Source organism: Linepithema humile, chromosome 5 (genome assembly GCF_040581485.1).
Source record: "Linepithema humile isolate Giens D197 chromosome 5, Lhum_UNIL_v1.0, whole genome shotgun sequence".
In the NCBI taxonomy this organism is placed as follows: domain Eukaryota; kingdom Metazoa; phylum Arthropoda; class Insecta; order Hymenoptera; family Formicidae; genus Linepithema; species Linepithema humile.
This window is the reverse complement of record NC_090132.1, coordinates 8,258,181-8,278,009: the sequence shown is the minus strand read 5'-3', so window position 1 is coordinate 8,278,009 and position 19,829 is coordinate 8,258,181. Positions and strand designations below refer to the sequence as shown.

Below are 19,829 nucleotides of genomic sequence, written 5' to 3'. Positions count from 1 at the left end.
CGCGAGCGTCGCGCGTGCGTGTGCGCGCGTATGTGGACGGACGTGAATGTGTGCAGAGAAGCGTATCCTCCCGTCGAGCGTGGAGCGGACGAGAGCGTCGAGCTGTCAGCGCACCCCACCCCGAAATCCCCTTTGAAACCAACCCCTCCCATCGTGACGAACTCCCCCTCTCCACGTCACAGGCTCTCTTTCCCTTGACTAGTCGTTTCTCCATCCCTCTTCGGATACCCGCCGGCTGTGACAATGTCGAGAAATCGTGCGCCTTGTCCGAAAGCGAAAGTAACAGGAGCAGTAAGAAAAAACGAATGAAAATTACTTTGAAACGCTGAAAGATATCGTTGCGGAAGAGAATTTATTTTTCTCATATAACGCTTTATCTCTGAAGAGAGCCTCGTTACTCTTCTTCAAATTGAAATTTTGTATCTTATTTTGAATGTACGCCTCACTATGCGAACTAAATCGAACAGGATGGGAAAGGAAAGGAGTAAGCGAATAAGGAATGATGTGCGAAGTACGGAAATACGAGAAGCGCATCCGAATATCGAGGGAGCGACTCGGTCCCTTTCATTTCCACTGACGCGAACGAATCATAATTCTTATTCACCTCCGGCTCCGAAATCATTCCCCCCCCTGCCCCCCCTCTCTCTCTCTCTCTCTTTCGGTTTCCGGACTTCTACTTCGACCTCGGCTTTGCCCATTTCCTTTCTGACCGCCCCACTTTCGCAACGGAGCGTGAACAGCCGTACCAAAATAGTCGTAGCAGGAAAATGTTTTATAGCAATAGAATACCGCTGTGCGTGCTTTCATGCAAAATTATATTTCGATGAATGTTTGCCAAATTGCAAACATCCTCCAAGCATTTGCTGGAATTTCTTGTTTTTTGTTCTCCGTCCGGTCCCATTCGCTTTATTATTGACGCGTGACCAAGTCCCAGCCCCTCGAGACGCAAGAATGTCAGTCGAAGGGCCGGCTCGGCTAGGGACAGGTATCGCGCGACGAAACGCGTGTGCGCGTCCGTGAACTCCAAAAGTGTATGGACCGACATTATGACCGAGGGCTTGTCACTGAGCACCGCCATTGTTCGACACTGGGAGGCTGACCTTTCGCTAAGCCAGGAATGAAGAATGCGATTTTACTAACATGGCCGTGACTTTTACGCGCTAGATCTCTTGCAAAATCAAATAATTTATCGTTTAGCATCAGTCATTAATTACGATTCATTGTAGTACGGATTTAATATTACTGTAAATATATACAACTTAAGGGAAAAAACAAAATTTATGCAAAACAGCAATATCTAAAATCGATATTGAGTTAATTTTGGTGTCTTTATAATTCAATTTAAAAAGAATTGCGCCAAGATGATATGGAAAGAACGTTTAGCCGACTGTAGATATAATTATCATTTTAATACGAAATAAATCGCGATCCTTTCATATTTCACATCTAGCAACGATTAACATGTAGAAGTTTTTTCGAATCGTTCCCAGATTCGTCCGAGATCGTACGAGGGTGGAAAATTTTTTTCAAAGAAAATGGAGTTGGCCTGTGTCCGCGCAGCGAAGTGATGACTTTATCCAATCGACTCGATTTCTCATCCGCATTCGTTCTCTACCCGCAGGCTGACCCGCAGTCCCATCCAAAGGGGGAAAGAGAGGGACCCGAGTGAGGGAGAGAAGCGCCCATGACTTATGGTCGCCATTACGGTACCGATAATTATATGCTGCTCCGTAGCCGCTCCCTCCTGTACGTTGTACGAAAGGAACGAGAGAGGTACGGTAGATGATATCCTGCCTGCCGACGAACTCCGAACAGCCGACCTCTAACGTAACCGCACGCACATCAACCATACGCTCTCCTCCTGACTCGTCGATCGATCCGATCGATACGTTCCGGTATTTCAGAAGAGCTGGAAAATAATTGCCCCGATCCAGGGTCGATCGTTAATATGTGCAATCTGTTTGTGCCACATGCTGGTGAGTATCTAAAAAAAATTTTAGCGTCCTATAATTTTATAACCGATTTTGCTAACGATAATTGACGCTGCAAAGAAATACCGAAGGGACAAAGGCAATTGCAAAACAATTTTTGCAAATTATTTTAACAATTTCTCCAATTGACCTATAAATTCAATAAATCAGATTTTAATATATTAATGGAATACGTCGATAATAAAGTAAAAAAAAAATAGTAATGGATGTTTTTTTGTAATTCGATAAAAACTGTTTCGGGTAACCGAACCGGCGAAAAATCGGGGAAAGGAAAGATTTGTGATCACGCACACACAGCCGTAACTCGCGCGAAGTAAGGAAGCAAGGAAACACCCTCAATTGTGTGGAAATGGTGGTCGTATATCGAAGAAAAGACTCGGCGGTATCCTTACGACTCCCCGCGGCCCACTTATTACGCTGATTCTCTTACGAAGCACAATCGTCTAATGTAAGTATTTCGTAAGAACCGTAACGCCATCAAATTAATTTGATTAATAACAAATAAAATGCACACATTGAACATTTTGCGCGTATTTCGATTTCACGCTGCGATTAAAAGAAACTTCGTCCATCGATTCTAAATACACAATTGTTCGAGATACAATAATTTATCAAACAAATTAATTTGAACAGACACGGCGACTTTTGATGCAGATTGCATCTCGTTAAAGAAACGCAATTGTCAGATTGTGTTTCGGTGTCCAATTGAGATCGCGCACAGCTTATTGAGACATCGGCGTGTTTAATGCGCCGTTACGTCACGCTCCGTGACTTTTATAGTAACAAATCGGGACGGCATTGTGCCCGTGCATGAGTTTCCACCACAATATTACAGCCTACATGCGTGCGAACGTCATTAGCATAACCAACAAGCTCAACACGGTGCCCCGCGCAGAACGCAGACGCGCCGAACACAGAACGTTGTTAGCTACATGTGTAAAGTTCAGGAGGGGAGAAGGGATGCGCGAGGAACGGCAGCGAATTCATGAGAGCACACCAGGTGTATTCCACCAGTTCTTGATCTTTCGAGCCACGTGCTCCGACACATTCTTAGCCCGGAATATTCGCGGATAATTTTGCCGCACTTTCTTGCTTCTCCCATTTATATCTTTCAATCTGTTGACATTTTCGCACTTCTTCGTCCGTGTATATTTTCCTTCATTTTCCTAAATAAATAATACGATAAAAGATGCGCTTATTTTTACTCATATTTGTTTATGAACGCAGCAATCTGTCAGAATGACAAGCGTCGATCAAATGTTTAATGTGTCATAAGTTTCTCAATTATCGATTCGTACAGATAATTTATTTAACTTACGTAAGGCGAAATAATACTTTTAAGGTAGAGTGGCGTGTCATTTGGTCATGCAACAATAATTTATTAAATATTTCCGGCACTCTTTTATCGTGAAGAGATAAAAAAGTTTCATAAAATATTATTTTCGTTAATTATTATGTTTCTCTGATTTATCACGACATAGATATAAGCACAAAAATTGTTTCAGTCAAAATTAACAAAGCACGCGCACTGAGTCAGTCAAATTCGCGCCTGTACTACTGGATTAAATTACGTGCCGTGCTTTCATTTGCATCACTTAATTAATTACCATTGTAACGAACGGTAGATATATATCTTTTAATATTCCAACTTTTCTGCAGCGGCGAATAACACCAATAAATGAGTTCAATAACTGAGCAAAGCTTCCCTAAAATAGTAGAGCACTCACACACAGACAGCGTTTCTTCACTTTGGAAATTATGTAACAGGGGCGCGCGCGTCGCCTTCATTGTTTACGAGCGCGAGTTTCTTAAATTCGTGTTATTCTCATCCGCAAGATGAATGGCATGCGGGTTTTTTGACAACAACGACGCGTCCGAGGGAGTGCTAGAGCAGAGAAATCAAGAAAGGAGACGGAGCGACGGAAAAGCAAGGATATGAGGGAAGTCTTCATCCCCTGCCTTTTCCCCCAAGAAAAAGTTAGAAAGTTCTTGAAGAGCGCGTTGGAGACGGTGAGCGGCACGTCGCTACCTCCTCGCCCCCGTATGTCATCCGCCCTTTCCCCTTCCACCTCCCCCCCCGTCGTCTTTTGTTTCCGTTGTCTTTTCTCCTTTTTTTTCTGCGCGTCCAAGAGCGACGTGCGACGCCTTCGGGGCGCCGTGCCTTGTTATCCACGTGATGTATAGTGCGCTAATTGTAACAGCCACCGCGTTGCGACAAAATCGATCACCTAGTTGTTCGCGCATGATTGCTTGTGCAATGTTCAAAATTTTACTTGTTTCTAAAATCGTTCAACAAATTATTATTTCCTTAAGTTTTCTTAAATTATGGTTAAAATGTGCATTGGCACACGTTTATCAAATGCAATTGGCGACTCGATAGTTCTTCTTTCGTCTTCCGGATTTACGTGTGTAACGGATCAAGTTTATAACAAAAATGAATAAGAATATTTTTTTGCTTAAAATGTGGTCTTCTATGAACTGTCGGGAATGTTGACAGTCCTCCGCCGCCATGGTTTTGGTTTTGCGTCCGGCAACGAGATTCCCCTCCGTTGGCCCTACTTCCTTAGTCCGTCCGTCGGCATTCGTGATTTATCGCAACAGAAAATAGGAGAAATAACAAGGGATGTCGGCTGCGTTATACGCCTCGCTCTATCCCAGAATAAAAATGTACTTTGGACCCGCAAACCCGCTATAACCAGACGATTTTTGAACCGTGAACATGATAACTGAGTCGAATATTTATTTCAGAAAGTTAGAAATAGTTTTTAACTGTGCGATAACTAATTTCTTTAGCTTTAATCTTCCTAAATATCGAACTCTCTCGCTTCTTAGCATTTTACGAAAAAAATACTTAACATTATAAATTGGAAAAACACAATAAAATATAAATAAACGATAAAATTATTTTCAGATACAAAAGTTCCGTAATTTAATTTATCTAAGAGCTTAAATAATATTTTTTATAAAAATTTCTTCGTTAGAAGGCAATTATTTCACTATGTTCTTGCGCATTAGACATTCAGATAATATAAAACAAATATAAATGCTAATACTAATCAGAAGAAAATGCCAAGTAAAAAATTAATTCCAATTTAAACAGACATTTTTAATGACGCATATGTTTGCGAGATCTGCGATCGTTCCTGCCGACCTTGGAATGTAACACGGAAATGTGAAACGGAAAGAGAGATGAGGTCGCAAGGTCGGTGCAAGCTCATTCTTATCATCGTATTAACTTTGCCTTTTCAGCGCTGGACTTTTAAAGAGAAATCGGTGAAAGTTTGCGCTTACTTGAATCCGAAAAAACAAAAATTTGTAATTTCACGGGAGCATTGTTGGTTCCGTCACTGTCGAGTTATCTTTTTGTCTCCTTTTTCTTTCTTCCTTTAGCGAAGCGAGAAGAGAGGCCTCGTATATAATATCAAAATTTATGACTCAGGCCGACGTAGGTATAGTTGACCTGAGCTTTTTCTTTTCAGCATCTCTCACCGCCTCTTTTCTCTTCTTTGGCTTGTTTCCTCGTCCTTCCGACAATACAGATCTTTTATTGTTATACTCGGCATTGTTTTCGCTGATACATTTAATGCAATACACATGTCTTTCGCCCCGGTATAAATTAGAACTTACTCATCGCGGTCAACTAGCCGACATACTTTCTAAGAAAACGGATATTTTTTTTCACAGCTTACGCGACGAATTCGACGTTACGCTGCGCGTCGAGTTATCTGAGTACAAGTGGCTCGTCTTAACGCCCGCCGGCGTTCCGATATCAAAAGTAAACCTTACTTATTAATAACGGAGTCATGAGAACAGCCACACATGCGGAGTGGTTTGCGTGCTGCGGTAATCAGTATAATGATCAGTGGCCGAATTGACGTATCGCCAAGATAATATATATGACGGCATATGGCGGCAGATGCATTGCGCAGCGTGACGTGCTCTAACGCGTCATTGATAGCCCTCCGCTCCTCTCCCCCGCCCCCCTCCCCCCCTTTCCCATACCTCCCGTCACTCTGCCACCCTCCATCAAATTTTCCTATCACCCCAGACTACTCCCTTCATTTCCTGCCCCGACGATCCCCCCCCTGCTCGCCCCCTGTACCGGCTCCCTCCTCCCTTCTATCGCGGAACGGAAGGGACGTAATACGAGCGAGGGGAACCCACGGCCAACCAGCGCCGTTGCTTTTAGGGATAAGAATTCTATCTGCGCCGTACCGAAGCCCTTTTTTTCACGCCGATGTTCGGCGGACAAAAAAAGTGAGAAACGTCGCAATGTCGACAGTCGACGGAACGGAGAATGAAATGGGCCAATGTTATATATCGGTGATATTTTCCTTCTCAGCCCGATATAGAAAGTATGTAATAACTGGATAAAATTTGTTAACGCAATTAATGCGAGAAACATTTGCGCGGCTTGACACAATAATTCACGTGAATAAGTTTTCCAAGTTTACGTTCTTTTTAATGTTTATAATTTTATGTTTAAAACGCATCAAAATGTTATATTATTTCGACGAGGATATTAACGTACGTGAAAATTGGCTGAAAATCTAAATCAGCCGTGATTGATTGCATATGCAAAAAGTAGAGCGAGATAAATTATAGCATACCGATATAATAAGATTAAAAACGGAGCTATCGCGAAAGCCTGCTAAGTCTAGACCGATCAGGAGACGAGAGTATCCCAACCCACTTTTTTTTGGAGAAATTCCTCACGTATTACGGCTGGAGAGTAGTATTATAAGTATTTGATCGGCACGTCGATGAAATTTGTTGACACGCCGGGAGAAAAACGGAATTGCGGCGCGATGTAAAACGCCAGGACGAGATGGCCAAACGACCACCGGCAGCCGAACCGGGCTATAAGAAGCCGGATAAATTGCAGTTAACACTGGAATCTGTGTTTTTGCGCCGACCGCACAAGCCGCCTTGAAATCTACTGCGGATCAATTACAATTAAGCGCGGTTAGCGAATTGCCAAACGTTTCAAGCACGCGGCGCAGATATATTCCACGTTTCATGCGCGGCTCGATAAGCGTCTTCTCGGAAAACGTAATTTCGCATCATTAATCTCTGCCGCGGATCTTCGACCATCGCGAACCGCCCTGTTTACGAAACGCTGCAGTATATAATCTTATCTGGCATAATGCGTGAAAGTTGTTTGATGACGATAAGAATATTCATTATTTTTCTCATTTTCATATAAAGATCACGCGAAAATGATAGTTATTTCGTCAAATTGCATATTTATTGCATATTTTTTGCATAATTGATATTTGAAAGTTATAATTTGGATATTAAAGTCAAACACACGATGAAAAGCGTGGATGTCGCGAAAGAATCACGAATAGCTTTATCAGTCGTCCACGTACTTCATCAATGGTCGCGCAAATTTTGATGAATAAGCGGAAAGTGAATAACGAATTTTGGCAGGATCATTGATCGGAGGCCGTTACGAGGTTTTGTAATGTGACGGTCGAAGCGTATTCCACACTATGATTCGACGTTAATTTAAATGACGTTATCTCTCGCCTGTTTCGCAATTTGTTATAACTCTATCACTTGCAAAACGTGTATTTCGTAGAAAGTTCGCGCCGCTCGACGATGATAAACTAGACCGCTTCTATTTAAACATTTCTCGCGTTAAATCGCCCAATTAAATCGCCGAGGGAGTTGTTGCATCTTAAAGTTAATATTGTATATGCTCTCTAATAGAGCATGATTACAGCCTCCGTTAAGCAGATATTATTTCATTTTACTCAAATTTCTACCGTAATTTCTACTCGAGTGAAACCGTTTTTCGAGACACAATCATCAATCTTGAACGACAACAATAAGGCGATTAAAGCCATTTGACTATCCGCTCACCTCCGTCGCTTCTTTTTCCGTCGCCTCCGTCGGCGAGGTCGCCTCCTAGTTTCCCCCCTGTTCAAGGGGGTAGTCGCTCTCCCCTGTAGTTTCAGGGCCGTTGCTGCTATGCTAAACTCGATTTCTTCCCTTGCCTCGCGTCTTCCCTGCACCGGGGGCCTTGTCTCCGCCCCGGCGCTGGGCCCCGTCGTGGCTGGTACTGCCTTTCACGCACCACCTTTTCGGGTGTCTTTGTCCACGAAGAGCGAACGGATTCGCCGACAGTCACCGAGCCAGATACGACGGGAAACTGCGTGAGATCAGAAAAATCCAACACCGTCGACGAACCATGTGTCCCTCGAGCAGACTCACTGTCTATCGGATAGAGTGACCATGTGAGTCCATTCACCATCACCCTTTTCTCACTTGGCCTTCGCGATACCGTTTCACACGATCTTACGAACCCGCAGGAGTCACACAGAAAATACTCTCGGAACGTGCTGCGATCCTAACAGTGCCGCGCTTCGAGGTGAGTTCTTACGTTATTGGATTGTCTCGAGGAGATGTCGCAAAATCGTGGCAAATTTATCAGCTGATAGGACTGCGTGCTGATGAATAACAATAAAAAATAAGCGAGCGATTGGCTTAGCGCAACATGAAGCGGATCATCCGAAAATTATCGCCGTTCAAACTCTCGCACCTTTATTCAGATGATATCGCCGACAGAAGCCTGGATTACTGGTTCGGCTTCTTCAAGGCATAGCGAGGGTAACGTTCGTGCGAGGTCGATGAGCAGCTCACTATATTCAATAAGCTGCAATTTAACATTGATTTATAAGATCTGCAATGTGAAACGCAGTTCTGGAACGAGTTTCTGGTACGAGCGCGAAGTCGAGCCCCGCTTTGCAAACTTGGGTTGGTTTCTTCGGTTTTTTTTTGTATCCTTTCTTCTAAAGATATAATGCGGAAATCAATGACGAACAGTTCGAATAGACGAAGATGCGTCTGTTTACGAGGTGTCTCTCACGATGCCACACTTCTCTCTCCAGTCATACAACGTTCTCATACAACTTTAACTCGAGCTAAAGCACAATGATCCCAGTTTCTTTTTTATTTCAGAGTACCAAGAAAAATAAGCATCAATCCTTCAGGATTCGTTAACTGGAACTCGATCGTCGTGTCGGCTCGGTGCTCTGTTCCGCTGACGCAAGTCCTCCGGCGAACTCGTCGTCGTCGTCGCACTTCAAGACGTATCGCACGTGTATCGCGTTGCGCGAAAGACCGCAATTTCGGATGATATCATTCGTCACCGAGCGAATTCCGGACACGGCATCCCGTCCACGATTGACGGTCCTCGCGGGCGCTTGGTGCGTGTCGGCCAGCGTCGGGACGGCTCTGCGCTCGCCGATACCCATGGAAAACCGCGGACGGTGCCGCGGTGATGTATATCTTAAGCGAGAGATGCGACGACTCTGATCCGCGAATTCCGCCCGCTCGGTTTCGCAGCCTCCGACCGGCGGGACCGGAGCGCCGCGACGCGAGGCGCCCTGTGCACATGCGTTAAGCTTCACTCCCCCGATACACCCGTATCCCCCCTTGGCCTTCCCTACGGCTCTTGCTTCTCTTGACGCCCCCGTGATCCAGCACGGTGGTGGTTGTGTACAGCAGCAGAATCTCCCTTCTCCCCCGCGTCCGTCTTCGGGACACGGAGAGAGACTCGAGGGGCAACACGGGACACTCGAGGCGTCTACCGTATATACTGTCACGCTGCTACTTCCTGCGTCAACAAAGACAGCGCGCTGCGCGTCTAATCGGCGTCCTCCGTTGCCGATTACGTCACGCAATTTCGCAATGACGCAAAATCAAATATTGAACTATTTAAAGATAACAAAAAATCTACATTTGCGCGTTACATTTCAAGATATCCCACGAATAAGTGTTAAATCACGTTCGATATTAAAATCGTGACGATAAATTTCGAATAAATTAATGACATTGTTTTTGACAATAGTGACCGGCATCGTTCTACCATTTGAAATTAGATTGCAATATATCTCGTCTTCTATTTCCGAGTTACTCGATGACACACGATGGCTGTTTTCGTCGAGAGAGAGAGAGAAAGAGAGAGAAAGAGAGAGCTATTGAATTACACTTAATCATATAATTTATTGTACATGTATTCAACGGAGAGGAAGAGCCGACTCAGCCTCGAGGCCCATATCCACTCACGAATCTATTTCCTCCCGCAACTATTTTTAATCCCGAGAAAAATGCTGAAAATAACATTGCTGACGCTAACTAAACCGTTGTACACTCGCGCACATCGCATCCACGTGCCACTCATTCAAGCTTCTATCAACCGCAAGCGTACGCGATTCGAATTGAATGCCGAGCTTTCGAGCCTCCGAACGTGCACGGCCTACTGCGCAGCAAAGGCCGCGGAGAAAATTGCAGAAAATCCCGAACCCGTCCACGCCGTAGAAAGTCGCTGACGGATTCGGCCGTCAATCTTTCAGCGATAGTCGTAATCCTATCAGACTACTAACATCGACTCGCGTAAAGTCAGATAAAACGCTGAAATATTTTTCGAGGGAAATAGTGCTCTGCGGACATACGTTAGCGAGACGTATACGCCGGTCTGATTATGCTCGTATAATCTGTCCATCAATATTAATTTTTTTATCAAAATATACAAATCTGCGCATAATTTCGTTATCCCTCGAGATCTGCTAATTGATGTAATTATTCAAAAAAAAAAAAAAAACAGCTTAACAATGTAAGAATAGTTAATTGATATGGACAACAAATCTGAGTTAATTATACAATTATGATTTATTACAAAAACGTGATGAGTTCGTGGTGTTACACGGTCTAAACAGCTATTGCGCGCTGCAACGGAACATAAGCATGCTCGTATACGGAACATAAAGAGTGTAACTAAAGAGTGCAACTGCGTTACGTTATAAATATTAATCGCAGTTTCTGTTCCGTTCCGTCGAAATATCGCTTACTATTACCATGTATTACATCACTTATAACGGTATTAATTACTTGTTAGCAAGTTTTAAATTTTATCTGGTGTCATTATCTGTCTAATTTAAAAGCAAATAAGCCACCGCTGACAAAGCGGTGTTATTAGCGATGGCCATAACAAAATTCGTTAGATAGTTTGCAAATAATGTCAATTTTTTTTCAAATCTATTTTCACGCGTCGATTAAAGTATGTCAAATGTAGTGCAAAACTAACAAAAAGCAAGATTTTGTTGAGATTATAGGCCAAAAAGTATCACTCACATGTGCAAATTGTATATTACTTGTAGTATAAATAATATTGATAATAGAATTGTATTAATAATAATATATATAATAGATATAAAAATATATTTATAGTATTCTTAAGCTGCATAGATCTCCTTCTATACATATTCCAAAGTAAAGAGTGAAGCAAGATTTGTGACGTGACACGAGAACGTATTTTCGAAACGCTGAGTTGCTGTTGCAGGTTTAACTCACTGCGAGAGATTTAAGGGACCTCGAAAGAGCTAAATTTTCAGACAAGTGCGGTAATCGTCCTGCGGATCGCAAGAAATTAACAGGACACTAAGTTGTAGAGTGCTGAGCGTAGGAAGGTAGCATCGAGAAATCACAAACTAGGCAGCTACCGAGACAGCAAAAGTTCGCACGTCGGTAGGAAAGAAAAGAAAAACGAGGAGAGGAATCTAAAGAACGGTGAGCGAAGTAGATAAAGAGAGAGGCGGTGTATGAAGCAACGGGCAGTGGCCGTGAAACAAAGCAGGAGTTGCCGGCCGTGTAATTGGACTTTTTGGGACTTGGTGCTCTTTTTACGAGGAAGCAGGCAGTAGAACAGAATTTTCTTAGTTATTAATCGAGATCTCAAGTCACTTATAAGATGTCCGTTCGTATTATCTTGTACGTACAATTTAGACATACAAGATTGATTTTAAAAAATACTATCGTTAAAAGGGGCGAAATAATTCTAGAAATAAAATATTTTCGAAGTAAGCAAAATTTCAACGATAAAAATTATATAAAATTACAGCGAGTTAAACTCGCTGTACATTTCCAAAGGTTGTAAGCCGGGATGTAATAACGCCATCAATAGCGAAGATAATATCGTCAGCAGCAAGAAGCAGCCAACCGTTCATTTGTCCAGTTAGCTCTCGATTGTAGACGCATTGGGGCTACTACCGTACCCTCGTCTTGGGCAGTCGCACACACGCAGACGCCCATGCGCGCATGGGGCCCCTTCTCACAATCAGTAACCTCTTCCTCCTTCCACTTCTTTCATGGCCCACGCAGCCAGTTGTATCTCACGATCGTAGATACGCTCAACATTCGTCTGCAAATGGTCGCGGATGGTTGCGTGAGTGTGTGCCACCAAAGAACTACGTGACCTAGTTTGTCGATGAGGCGCGTGATGTCCGCGTGCAATAAACAGAGCTTCATGACAATTGAAGAATGCTTTGATTGTCCGTCTTGTTGTGCCGCCTGATAATCGATTCTTATTTATCGATGCTTTTATATGGCCTTCCAGCCACAATGTGAGGTAAAGATCTCATTTGGAATTAAATTTTAGCATTAAGAGATATTTACAAAAAAATAAATGACAAGATACACACGAGCCAGCAAAAAATCGTATCTTACGGAATACTGTCTTGTTACACATTTTTTTTTTAAATTTGCTTTGTCTAAAAGTATAAAAGAATTAAAATATACCGAATAAGTAAAATCAAATGACAAACAGTCTATATTTTTACTCCTATCCGCATTTCAAACGCATATATTTTTAACAATTAAAGGCAAGGTAATATTGACGTTAAAAGCAAAATGAAACATTTCCGTCAGCCTGATACAAAGTATTTTAAATGTAAATCATTTTAATTGCATAATTGGTTTCCATAATGTAATATCATTGTCAACGATATATCGCGTATAAAAATATAAGATTGTTCTATTAAAGTTCCTATCGTTTCCAAGAGTAGACTTAAATTAAAATTCCATGCAAGTTGTATCTTTTTGGATCTGCAGAGTACGTGCCAACGTAGCGATATCGCTTTTCCGTTATCCGTGCAGAGCGAAGCTCTGTCGTCGACAGTCACTTCTGAAACCCTTCACGAGAATATCGCGTTTTAAAATTGCGAAGCCGGTATATCAAATTTAATAGATCTCTTTCATTGTTTTTTCTTTTTTCTTAAAAGTTTAATGTAATGACGATTTGTCTCAGGCAACATATGTACATTGACTCAAGCGAAAATAGCGTAAAATAAAAATCTTATTTGCTACAATTATAGCAGATACTCTCCGTTGGAAAATACAAAATGGCAAACGAAATAGCCGCAAACGGGAGAACGTGTGTGCGTAACGCGTATGAATATACGTTTTTCACGCGTCACCGACATTTCGTGAGCGTCGGGTAGATTATACTGACGCATATAAGGGAGAATCCAGCCCTATGGTAGGAAACTCTCTGCGGGAGTAGCCCGTGGAAGCGGAGCCAGAGAAGTTTCGCCTCGAGAGCGTGACGGGGGTGGAACGAAGGGTGGCGTGGAACGAACGGAACGGAGAAACGCTGGTGAAGGAGGACGTCGGGGGGGAGGGAAGAGAAGCGGGCTGACGACTCGGGGGGTGGACTAAGGGGGTAGGCGAGGGGATGAGCCAGAGCGATGGCAGAGTATTGATTTAGTGGGTTTCACCGTCTCCTTCTATTTGTCTCTCTCGTTCTATATCTCCACGTCTCCACCATCTACAGCCGCTCGGAGAACGCATCAGCTCATTGTTTCGGCGCTACCGTTTCTTAGTTGGCAGAGCACGCTATTTTTTTGTGATATGAATAATCCTACTTGATTAAAGATGGAAATTATTCCCGCTGTTATTGTGCCTCATGTTCAGTTATTTCTTCAAAAACTTCCCTCGAATCACGTTGGTTCTTACATTCACCGAATTATTGATTGTATTAAAGGAAGGATTATATCAATACTTTAAGAGGTATTATATAACACAATGGATAATATACTACTGTGATGTGCTTGCTATGATGTGCTTTTAAAATAATATTATGCAACATCTATTGCGAAATAAGGCAGTAGCATTTTTTTGGCATATCAATATCACTTTTTTTTTCCAACGCTGAATCTTACCCAATAAATCACGCTACAAAAGTACCGCTGAAAGTTCGGTGTGTATAAATTGAGAAACAGTTACCGATTGAATAATCCGTGGTCAAGCGAGATGGCACGCAAAACCGGTTTTGAAAACAAGTCAAGTTCAGAACACATAAATCGTCATGTATCTCGATATTCGTACGAAAAACGTCGCATTTTCATGGTGAACAAGAAGATGTCGTGCCGTGAAGCAAGGTCGTTTAAATGCGAAATTTCTTTGCCGAGCGACAAATGTTGATCCAAGCATTGATGAATATGTAAACCGTTTGTTCAGGTGAACGCTAAACTACAAGCAGGCGGCAGTGTATCGATCGGTGTCGTTCTAGCGTTAACAAATATAACACGAAGGTGTACGATATGCAAATTAAATGGTGGGAAATCGGTCTAGCAACAGCGTTGTAGTTTCATTTAATTCAGAATGATTATTGTTACAATACATAGTATGCACGCTTTACCTTTGATATTTTACGTTTCCATGTAATCATGAATAATGATTTGTAAAAAAAGTATCGTTTTAATTGTTTTCGTATAGCAGAAACTTTCCATTATCAATTTTTTTTCAATATCAATTTGTCGTTTATTTTAATTTAGTATTTTTTTATACTCATTAAAATTCCATTTTGATTAAAATATTTGATTTAGGTTCCTGATTTCATATAAATACACGGAGGAAATTTTATATAAAAAATTACTATGTACGGCCAGTAGCCGCAGATCATATAAAAATTTGTACTATGTTTTTCACATAATGGCCATAGTATTTACACTTATAATTTCTCTTATGGTCCGCGGTTATTGCTGTATTATAGTGATTTTTTATATAAAATTTCCTCCGTGTATAAAATAATTGCCATTGCAGATAAATATTCAAAATAAAAAATCTGTAACAAATCAATTATTGATAGAAATATATTCAATATAGCATACTAGAGATCACCTACGGAAACTAAATAAATCAGTGTAATTAATATAAAGGATATTTCTTTTGACACGGAATAATTAATGTATACGTCTATGTTGGTTATAAAGCACGTATAAATAGAAAGAAAAATATCGCTGAAATCATATGATAATCTAATTAATGATAGTCGCAACACCCACGTAACAGTTTAGGGCATACGAGAAGGGAAACCGAGATACTATCTCCATATAGTTAAGAGGTGTTTACAACTTCAGGCAGTGAATCTGTGGGTAAGTGGTGGAGAAGATGGCAGTAAATATTCCTTGGATGCTACTCTCCTCCCCGCTCTTCCACTCTATCCTTTTTCCACCGCCCGTTTTCTTCTTCTTTCGCGCTCCAGCATGCCTCTCCCCGTCCCGGCCAAACGGGGGAGCATCATCCTTCGCATCGCGGAATTCCAATTTACCCTCCTCGTGTGCCTTCTTTCATCCTCGATCTTGGAGCACGGTTCAAAACGAAAACAATTGATTGTGTCCCCAGTATCCCCGCATGCCATTTCTCTTTGCCCGAATTACGAAGGATTTCCCCCCCCCCCCAGAAACGGTTTTTTCTATCAACTCGAAAGTATAAAAAATAAAAGGTCCGTCGCAATCAAAGATTGTTCTATAAAATTATTTCAACTTTCGATTAAATCGATCAACTTAATTAATGAAAGTAGATCTTGTACAGTATTGAAAATGTATATATAGCAACATATAGAAATAGATAATTCACAACTCTATAGAATTTAAAGACTTATATCTTATCGCTAGAATTATAACAATAACCCATTTTTAGAAATAAATTCATATGCGAGTTTAACTGAGAAAGTAATCTAGTGTAAGATGCGGTCGAGGGATTACATTTTTAGTAATGGTGACCCCTGTCTGACCCTTTCCGACAAGAACAAATATCAGGATGAAGGTTGCCTCGTTTGGATCTGACGGATTTTGCCCTCCATCTCAGCTATTCTCAGAGGAATAACTGGCAAATCTCCGAACGAGTTTCGAGATAGAAAATTGGCTCCACAACACAATTCGAAAAAATAATTAAAAGATTCTCTACAAAACTCACATAGATAATACAGATTATGCAATTAAAATAATTGATAGTTATACCAATAAATCTATCAATCATCCAACAATGCATATATTGATCTCTAGTTTATGATAATGTTTTAATAACAAATGATTAATAAATCTTTAATTTTTTAAGATAGAAATATAAAAATACGCATATCAGAAGCAACGCGGAAAATTGTTACTTCAGATTTTGGAAAAATCTTGTTAATAATTATTCAAAAGTATTAACACGTAATACAAACTATATAGATAAAAATTATTCAAGCATATAAAAGTGATACAGAAACAAAAACGATACGATATATCTGTGATGGAAATTGAAAAAGAAAACGGAGAGAGGAATAGAGGAGGTATCGCAGAGGGATGAGAAAAAAGCGTTGCTGTCTGCAGCCTCGGCCGATACCGAAGAGAGAAAAGGATGGGACTACCGCGTAGACTGGAAATGAAAGAGCTCAGCCCCGAACGGGCGATAATTCATTCCTGAACCGAACGAGGCAGCTGAATCCGGCGTTGCACACGTGCACGATTTCGTGGAATGGGCGGCGCTTTACGTGGAAACTCGCGACTAGTGATATCAATGGCTATGAAATCCACGCTAGATTTGCAAAATAGAAAACCAATAGTGCTGTTTTTTTATGTTGTTTTGTAGAAAATTAATTTGTACTGCAAATTGTATTTAAAGCAAATATCACATTTTTTACATTTTTATTATTAATTAAAAACTTCAATAACTTTAAATACGTTTCAAATTTTGAAAAATATAAAAAGATTTTGTTAAACGCTGATATACATATATCAAAACTAATCTATAAATATTGTGTAGAATTGTTCAAAAATATAAAAACTATTCAATATATTTCAATGTTTTATGCGTGAAAGAATTATTAAGAGATACACAATTGTGCTTCGCGTCATGTACACGCACAGCGAGATAGAGGGCAACTGCAAGAGTGATTCGAAACGCGTGTTGTTAACAACGCCCATAGGAGATTAGGAAAAAGGTCTTGTTTAAATTACGCGGCGATTCATGCGAAAGGATAGAAGGTGAAAGGTGGGGCGCTGCGCTAAGCAAGCACTTGGAGTGGTCCGAGGCGCGTCATTTTGTTGACAGCGTCAATAGTGGGGCAGGAGAAGGACCTTGTTTAGATTGCGCGATAGGATATGCGCGGAAGGGGTGGGGTGTTGCAACTCAAGTGGTCCGAGACTCGTCATTTTATTGACGACGACAGTGACATAGAAGGAGGTCCTGTTTAGATTAAGAAATGATTGGATAGTGGGATGTCTTCAATTCGAGTGGTCCGAGAGAGAGATGCACTTGAGAAAGAGATGTTTTCTTAACGCGCCGATAAAGTAGAGTAGTTGAGACAAAGCGCGGTGATTTACATAAATGAATTTTGCACATCTATTGTCGTAATTTGAGTAATTCAAAATGTACTGTTTATATGACAACGTCAATGGAGTAGAATAGAAAATGAGTTTTATTAAAATAGAGCACGCAAAAACTGTATGACGTAAAAATAATCATTTAAAGAATTATAATGAAATAAAATGTTAAAAATGTAAAGTAAGCGTCGTTTACCTATATAAAACAATAATTAGCACTCTTTTCTTTTAGTTTACTTCACGATTTAAAATTCACTATAATAAAAATAAGCCAATTGTGCACTAACTATAATGAAAAGTAGCTTTCATTGGATCTAAGCGTTTTTTTTTTCAATATGATTATTTTACCAGAATCGCTCTTCCCTATACAAAACGGCAGTGGAACGAAAGTGAAACTCGCCTTTGTGCCTTTGTTTCGTTTTTCCGATGAAATTTAGAGGAACACTCACATGCTTGCGACTATTGTAGTTTACTTTCACTACCACAGAAATATAAAAGCGTCGTTTCGGTATGTTACGCAAAAAGATGCCTGTATACATAATATATGTTTTCCAAGTAAAAGTCCTCAGAAAATAACATCCGGCTAGTTTCGCCACTATTCCAAAAAACTAGATTAAATTGAAAAAGAATTCTTATTTTATTTTTCTTACACAATATGTAAAAAATATTACGTAAAAAAATAATAAACTATTGTATATTTAGTCCTACATTTAAATATACGTATATCAACAACTAGTATATTTGTCGCATTATTATATCAAATGAGACAGGGTTTTAGAAATTATCTTTATAGATTATCTTAACTTTTGTTCTAGAGTGTACTTTGAGGATCCACCCCTCCGAAGGGCAGGAGGAAGAAAGGGAGTTTTGGCTCTAAGCATAGCCAGCGAAAGGGCGGGCAGTCAGCGTGAAACGAAAAACAAGATTTAGATGTCATCCGCCTGATGTGGTGCTTTCCTTTTACTCCTCCCGCGACCCTCCCCTGCCATCTTAAGACAACTAAAATGCTTCTCCATTCGATCTTCTAAAAACTCGTCAAATGACTTATTTAGGCCCGACAAAGAAAATACCGCGTTCTGATGAAGTTATCACGACTTTCCCCTGTCCGGAAAAATTTATGACGATAGAAAAAAAACATGAATGTGAGTTGTCTAATAATATACAATTCAATATGTGTCTTGTTTAAATCTTAAATTTAAATTTTAAATCATAAAATATACATATCTGAAAAATACTTTTACAAATTTTATGTTTAATAATGTTTAAAAATATAATATTCATATAAAAAAGATTACAATCAGTAAAATATTGTAACATGCATTTCATCTTCTGTAATAATGAATACATTTACGATTATATATATTGTTATAATTTTTTCACTGAATCATGAAAAAATTTTAATGTGCTCTCGAGAGTTTGTCTTTCCAGAAAGGAAACCCTAAATTTTCTACGAACGGGATTAGCTCGTCCAATCAGACGCAACATTGGAAGGGCGGGTTTAATTAAAATCTTCTTGGAGCCAGGGCTATACTAAGTCCACGACTGGGAGATGCCACGAGTTGTAAGAATAGAACATGAAGAGGTTTCCCTACGACTAGAATATCTGCATGGTTTGCCAAATTAATGACAAACGATATGATAATGTAATAACAAAAATTCATATTTGTTCCTCATTAATATTTAAGTGCTCTTATTGTACTGCAAAGTATTCAAAATTGATATCTATATTCTATCATTAGTTCACGATTTCATTATTTAACATTAAAAATATATAAGTTTGTTGATTTAAAAATAAACATGATTAATATTTCATCTACGATAATAGATGTAAATCACAGACGTATTTTTTTACAAGTCAAGGTATTGAAAAGTAAATAAATTTGCATGTCATTTATTATTTAAATGGTAATAATTTAAGTTTTCGACTTTTGTAATAAAGAGAAACGACATTAATATATTTAAATGAGGCAATAATGTAATTTAATTTACATATTTAATATACATACTTAATATACGGCCATTTTACGCGTGCGATTTCTCATGATTATTCGCATGTCATTAACTGTAGTAATTAAAAAATCAGAAAAAATACAAATATAGTAACATTAAATAACTTCGATCAATAAATAACTTCATAATATATTAGAATTTCTACATTCATGAATATTTTAGTCATATATTTATAATTTAGTATCATCAATTTTGCCAAAATGTATGTATTTGCAAAAACATTGTAAAAATAACAAAATAAAAAAATCATATATAAATAAATTATGTAAAAAAATAAAATAATCTTTAAATATCAGATGCGACTCTACCTGCTTTAAAAAGTCATGATAACTTTAAGATGTCCTACTTTAACTCCTTTAGCTTTCTACTTTCTAAAAAAATAAATTCTTTAAGC

General features: G+C 39.8%; 1 protein-coding gene and 1 long non-coding RNA gene across 4 annotated transcripts in view; one reads left to right on the top strand and one right to left on the bottom strand.

The window, feature by feature from the left end:
• Antp (Antennapedia) overlaps positions 1–19,829 on the bottom strand; it is a 98,152-nt gene that overhangs the window by 29,575 nt on the left and 48,748 nt on the right. Inside the window, exon 1 of one of the 3 annotated variants that reach the window (XM_012371064.2) lies at positions 7,860–9,905. The exons of the other annotated variants lie outside the window; for them this stretch is intronic. The gene's annotated coding sequence lies outside the window, so the exon portion shown is untranslated. Of the gene's footprint in view, positions 1–7,859; positions 9,906–19,829 lie in introns of those variants that run through there. 3 annotated transcript variants of the gene reach the window in all.
• Positions 338–19,610, top strand: LOC136999893 (uncharacterized). The gene is made up of 3 exons (XR_010890173.1): positions 338–1,976; positions 18,241–18,567; positions 18,854–19,610. It is a non-coding gene; the product is annotated as an uncharacterized lncRNA (long non-coding RNA).